Source organism: Helianthus annuus, chromosome 6 (assembly GCF_002127325.2).
Source record: "Helianthus annuus cultivar XRQ/B chromosome 6, HanXRQr2.0-SUNRISE, whole genome shotgun sequence".
NCBI lineage: Eukaryota > Viridiplantae > Streptophyta > Magnoliopsida > Asterales > Asteraceae > Helianthus > Helianthus annuus.
The window spans coordinates 28,495,555-28,502,934 of NC_035438.2; positions in this window are offsets into that span (position 1 = coordinate 28,495,555).

Genomic DNA, 7,380 nt, shown 5'->3' on the forward strand with positions numbered 1-7,380 from the left:
GGAGCGAAGGCACCTCCTCTTCTCAGCCTGCCCTCTCAGGGTATTCTGCTGACACAGAAGAAGGAATCTTTGTGTTTAAGGCTCAGTCTGAAGAGCCATTTCCTCAGAAAAAGAGGGGATGGTTCAGTAGGGGAGCGCACGAGCGTAGGAAAAGAATGAAAAAGTTGCAGGAACAGCGAGTGTTAGCCGCAGCAAAAAGAGAAACTGATGCTTATAATCAGGATATGCTCAATAGGGGTATCGCTAATATCCATATTTTAGCAACCACTGCTGCTGACCCAAACCTGGAACAAATGCTAGCACCACAACCACAAAATCCTGATCAACCCATGGAAATAGAAAACCAGATAGAAATGCCTGATTTCAACCCGGAGGAAATACCTAGGGTACCTGCACCTGATCCTCTAGACCCAAACAATTACGACCCCTGGTGGGATGATGTTAGGGACTACATGCAACAAAACCCAATACAGGAAAATGTGCCAATACCCAACTTAGGAGCTTATCCAGGGTTAGATCCTCAAGATCCCTACAACATTAGTGATGCATATGTTAGGGAAATTTTAGAGAATCCATACCCGTACCAGGCCCCTATGCCTCCGTATCAGGAACCCATACCTCAGTTTCCAAACCCAGTCCTAGAACCTGCACCCCTAATGAGTGCAGAAAATGTCCAGGAACTTAGGACTTTTGGGGACGAAATTTTAGAAAGCAGTGATCGTATGCGACAGGTGGGAGAACGCCTCGTATGGAAATACGATGAGCGTAATATGGATTTTTGGATGAATCCATATCAGTGATGGGGATGGTAAAAACAGTAATAATAATAATAATAAAATAATATATGTGTGTATGTGTTAGAAAAAAAAAAAACTACGGATGCTTATTATTAGTATTGTAGCTTTACATTCCAGTCAGTATTGTAATTTAAATTTCAGTACTAGTGTGTAATGATGCATACTATATAAATAGAGTAAAAGTCGCAATGCTCGACGTTTTTGGTTAAACGTGCGTGTCATGTGATTGGCTATATTCAAATATTATTTGTGATATTAATATTTGGTAAATGTCTAAAATTCAGATGGCCGACGAGGGAAATCAAGATAATCTGAATAACGATAACCAGAGTAACAATAACGTGGTTAATGAGAATCCGGACAACAATAACAATGGAAACCAAATGGATAATAGTGTCGTTCAACATATAGTGGCACAAGGAATTATAGATGCAATGCCATTTATTATTCAAACGGTTCAAGAAGCGAATAATAAAAGTAAGCATAGCAGTAAACGACCAAGTGAACCGGAGCACAGCGTGAACAATGGACCTGTACTTCAAGCGCCCATTCCCAAAAGAAGAAGAACCATGCCACATGGTTGTTCTTACAAGGAATTCTGGTCCTGTAAACCAATAGAATTCTCGGGCAATGAAGGACCCATTGCAGCTCTACGCTGGATAGAGAAAACTGAGGCTGTTTTAAAAATAAGCAAATGTGCTGAAGAAGATAAGATAATGTTTGCTTCAAATCTGTTTAAAAATGCAGCCCTAGAATGGTGGAACACTATCCTCCAGTCAAGAGGAAGTGATAGGGTTTATAACATGGAATGGGAGGAATTTAAGAATATGGTAGAAAGGAAATTCTGCCCTCCCAATGAAAAGGAACAGATAGCAAATAAGTTTCTAAACCTAAGAATGACCGGAGTAGACAGTAAGGGTTACACTACCACATTCTTTGAATATGCTAGGATAGTACCTACCCTTGCATCACCTGAACCGGTATTAATCTCCCGTTATATCTGGGGATTAATTGGAGAGATTAGACATGTAGTCAAGGCAGCTAGACCCCAAACCATAGAGGAAGCTGTAGAACTAGCCAATACCTTGACATATGAGTTAATTCGTACTAGAGAAGAAGACCAGAGGAGAAACCTAACCCAAAGGCTTACTCAAGAATTCCGTTCTGGGAATTCCAACCGTAGAAATATAGGTTCTACCTCTGCACCATACTGCAAAGCCTGCAAAAAGAAGCATTCTGGAAGATGTTCTACTTACTGTAATTTTTGCAAGGCCCCAAGACACAAGGAAGAGAATTGCAAGAAGAAATCCAGTAATGGAATGTGTTTCAATTGTGGAGAAAAAGGTCACATTAGGACAAACTGTCCGAAATTGGCTCCAGCTGCAACCAACAAAAATCCTAAAAATGCTAGAGCATTCATGCTAACTGCAGATGAAGCTAGACTAATTCCGGACGTCATTGCTGGTACGTTTTTAGTTAATGATATTTTTGCTAAAGTATTATTTGACTCTGGTGCCAACCAAAGTTTTATTAATACTTCATTTTGCAAACTCCTAAATCAATCATTAACTAAACTACCACAAGAATGTCTAGTAGAAACTGCAAATGGAGAAACCATTAAAATTTCTGAAATCTTACAAGGAGCGAGAATAGAAATTTTTAATCAAAAATTTATTGCAAACCTTTACCCAATGAATCTGGTAGGATTTGATGTCGTATTAGGAATGGATTGGTTAATAGCCAATAAAGCCAATATCTTATGTGATCAAAAGTCAATTAAGATAAAATCACCAAGAGGTGAAAAGATCACAATTAAAGGAGATAAACCCTTTAGATCCACTAAATTCATCTCTGTGATGAAAACTGCAAGTTATATAAGAAAAGGATCTATAGTGTATTTGATTTCTATAATCACTAACACCAAAGGAAAAGAATTAAAAGATATCCCAGTAGTATCACAATTTTCAGATGTCTTTCCAGAAGAATTGCCAGGACTACCGCCAGACAGGGAAGTTGAATTCAGAATTCACCTGTTACCAGGAACAGCACCGATTGCCAAAGCACCCTACCGTTTGGCACCCGCTGAAATGCAAGAACTAAAGAAACAATTAGACGAATTGTTGGAGAAAGGATTTATACAACCAAGCTCATCGCCATGGGGAGCACCGATTTTATTTGTTAAAAAGAAGGACGGATCAATGCGAATGTGCATTGACTACCGTGAATTGAACAAAGTCACGATTAAAAATCGGTACCCGTTACCGAGGATCGATGATTTGTTTGATCAACTTCAAGGAGCTCGATTTTTCTCTAAAATCGATTTAAGATCAGGATATCATCAATTAAAGGTACAGGAAGAGGATATTCCTAAAACCGCATTCAGAACAAGGTATGGTCATTATGAATTTACTGTCATGCCATTTGGTTTAACCAATGCCCCAGCCGCATTTATGGACATGATGAACCGAATATGTAAGCCATATTTGGATAAATTCATAATTGTCTTCATAGATGATATTCTCATTTACTCTAAAAGTAAAGACGAGCATGCAAAGCACTTGCACTTACTTTTAAGTTTATTAAGAAAAGAAAAGCTTTATGCTAAGTTTTCAAAATGCGAGTTTTGGTTAGAACAGGTGCAATTTCTCGGACATTTAGTGAATCATGAAGGAATTCATGTAGATCCAACAAAGATCGAAGCAATTACTAAATGGAAAACCCCTGAGTCACCAACTGAAGTTAGAAGTTTCTTAGGATTGGCCGGTTATTATCGAAGATTTATCCGAGATTTTTCTAGAATAGCCATTCCCTTAACTAAGTTAACCTGTAAATCTGTTAAGTTTGAATGGGGACCAAAACAAGAAGAAGCCTTTAGAATTCTTAAGCAAAGATTAACCCATACACCGGTACTAGCGTTACCAGAAGGAACTGAAGACTTTGTAGTCTTTTGTGACGCTTCTAAGTTAGGTTATGGATGCGTATTAATGCAACGTCAAAAGGTTATAGCTTATGCATCTAGACAGCTTAAGAGTCATGAAGGAAATTATTCGACCCATGATTTGGAATTAGGAGCCATAATTTTTGCCCTTAAGATTTGGAGACATTATCTTTATGGTAGTAAGTTTACCATATTTACGGATCATAAGAGTTTAAGATATGTCTTCGGGCAAAAAGAATTGAATATGAGACAGAGACGCTGGATGGAATTACTTAGTGATTATGAATGTGATATCCAGTATCATGCAGGAAAAGCCAATGTGGTGGCTGATGCTTTAAGTCGAAAATATCACGAAAAGTCAAAAAGGGTACGTTCTCTTAAATTAAATCTACAAGTAGATTTAAACAATCAAATTAGAAAAGCACAGGAATCAGTAATCAAGGAGGATACTGAAAAATTAAAAGGAGTGATTAAGGAATTAGAACAAGGAACAGATGGAATTTGGAGGTTCCATAAAAAGAGAATGTGGATACCTAAATTAGGAAATTTACGTCACCGTATATTAGAAGAAGCTCATAAGTCTAAATATACGATGCATCCAGGAAGTGATAAAATGTACTAGGATTTAAGGAAAAATTTCTGGTGGATAGGAATGAAAAAGGACATAGCAGCTTATGTTTCTAAATGTTTAACTTGCTCACAAGTTAAAGCTGAACATCAGAAACCCTCAGGTTTGTTACAGCAATTAGAAATACCAGTTTGGAAATGGGAATTGATAACAATGGATTTTGTTACCAAATTGCCTAAAACAAGGAAAGGTAATGATACAATCTGGGTGATTGTAGATAGATTAACCAAGTCAGCTCATTTCTTACCAATGAAGGAAACCTTTAGTATGGAACAATTAGCCAAATTATATGTAAACGTAATTGTTTCATTACATGGCATTCCTTTATCAATTGTTTCTGATAGAGATAGCCGTTTTACTTCTCATTTTTGGTCAAGTTTCCAAAGAGCAATGGGAACCAGGCTAAATCTAAGCACCGCGTATCATCCTCAAACAGACGGACAAAGTGAAAGGACAATTCAGACAATGGAGGACATGCTTAGAGCTTGTGTAATTGATTTTGGAGGTAATTGGGACGAACACTTACCTTTAATAGAATTTTCTTATAATAACAGTTATCACACAAGTATCAATGCTGCACCATTCGAAGCACTTTATGGACGAAAGTGCAGAACCCCAGTCTGTTGGGCAGAAATTGGGGAAAAACAATTATCTGGACCTGAAGTAGTACAAGAAACAACTGACAAAATCATTCAAGTCAAGGAACGACTAAAAGCAGCACGTGATCGACAAAAGAGTTATGCCGATAACAGACGCAAACCATTAGAATTTCAAGTAGGAGATAAAGTATTATTGAAAGTCTCTCCCTGGAAAGGAGTGGTAAGATTCATCAAGAGAGGAAAGCTAAGTCCTAGGTATATTGGACCTTTCAAAATTCTTAAAAGAATAGGACCTGTAGCTTATCAGCTACAACTGCCAGAGGAAATGGCAGGAATACATGATGTATTTCATGTATCTAATCTCAAAAAGTGTTTAGCTGATGAATCACTCGTAGTACCTCTCAAGGATATAGAGATTAATGAACAACTCAAATTTGTAGAGAAGCCTCTACAGATTGAAGATAGAAAAATTAAAAATCTCAAGCATAAGAGATTAGTTCTGGTCAAAGTGAAATGGGACTCCAAAAGAGGACCTGAATACACGTGGGAACTGGAATCAGAAATGCAAAAGAAATATCCACACTTGTTCCAGTAGATCTCGAGGACGAGCTCTAAAACAAGGTGGGGAGGATATAACAACCCTCGGTAAAACCGACATCCTCATAATATTTCTGACACCCTAATATATTGTAAATATATTAATATGTCTTTATATGCACCCCGTATGTGAAAACTGAGCCCAAAATAGAATATAATATATAAAATAAATTAAAAACAATAAATAATAAGTTGAGGCGGGCCGCATGGGACCTCACCTCAACTTAACGCGGGCCGCGCGAGGATATAACCAGAATTCTTTGATTTTTAAGTTCAAGCGGGCCGCGTAAAGGTGTATCCAACTTAATGCGGGCCGCGAGCGACCAAGATAGTGGCGCAGCCCGGTGATGACACGTGTCATCATCGTGGCGAGTCTAGGGGGTGAGCCGGACAAGCTAGTCCGTTGACCAGGATTGACGCGGGCCGCGTAGGCCCAGCCCTAATGTCACGCGGGCCGCGAGGAAGTCCAATTACAGCCCTATATAAGAAGGCAACGGGCTTTCAGTTTCCGTCGTTCACATTCTCAATCTCAAATCACAATTTCTGTAGGGAGTTATTATAGCCGGGCATTGTACCCCCTAAAATAGCGAGGTTCTGCTACGATGTAAGTATTATAACCCCTGGAGACGTATTAGATACGCTGACCGATTGATCTAGGGTTCCGTAACGGCTGTCGTGGTTCTGCCCGACGTAGTCGTTGGAATACCGTCTCGGGGAGGGTATTACTAATGTTAAAATGGGTTATTATACTAACACACGTGCCTTTGTGTAATTTATAGATTATCTCCAGGAAACCCTTACGAAAAACCTAAAACAGCAAAGTGAGTGATCCTTCTTTTTATGAACTCATTTTTGTGAGTTGATTCACTTTTTGTAAACCTTTTTGTTACTATTTTACAAAACCTCACTTAATTAAATATATACAAAGCAGTTATTGAGTATTTGTAAAGAATACAATTATAGTGGGTATGTTGGGGTTTTGTATACAAAATTGGTTACTGGCGTGGTAACATCCCATAAGTTGAGTATGACCGTACCACTGATGTTAATTGTGATGTCTTGGATACAAATGTAATTGCGGATGTGCCCTCAATACTGCAAATTGGTTTTTACTTAAACTTGATTAAACTGGGAATCACTCACCAGTATTTCCCACTGACAAAATATTTTTAAAACGCGTTTCAGGTAACAAAATGTGAAAGCCAAATAGAAGCCAGCTGGACAGCACTGAAGGCTTGGAAAAGTGGCAATAAAGTTACCTAATAATAAAATGGATATTTTATTCAAATAAATAGGATGTACTCCTATGAAAAGTGTGTATTGAAAACTTGGGTTTTACCCATATGTTTAATGTTATAAAACATGGTGGTTTACTCTGATTTAATATTTCCTAACTACGGTCCTGATGAAAATTTCCGCTGCCAAATTGGATAAATAAATACGATACCACCAAAACTGGCTCACGGCCGCCCGTTCCCGGGAACTAGGGATCGGGGGCTGTGACACTTTTGCTTGTAACACCGTATTCCACCATTCTAGCGCCCCTTCTTTAAAAAGATTTGACGCATACATGACCTGATCATCCTGAGCACATTTACTTATGGCAATTACTGCCTCAGTTTTCTCTAACCAACGTAGTGCAGCAGTCGCTCCTTCATTGCCTGCAAACTCAGATGGTTTACAAGCAAGAAATTCTTTGTAAGTGCAACCAGGCGTTGCAGCTTTTATTTTCTTAGGGAGCGGAGCTTGTCGTGGTTCATTATCATGATTAACATGATTATCGCCTCCGTTTACGCTGTTACTGAAGTTGTCTTCAGAAAT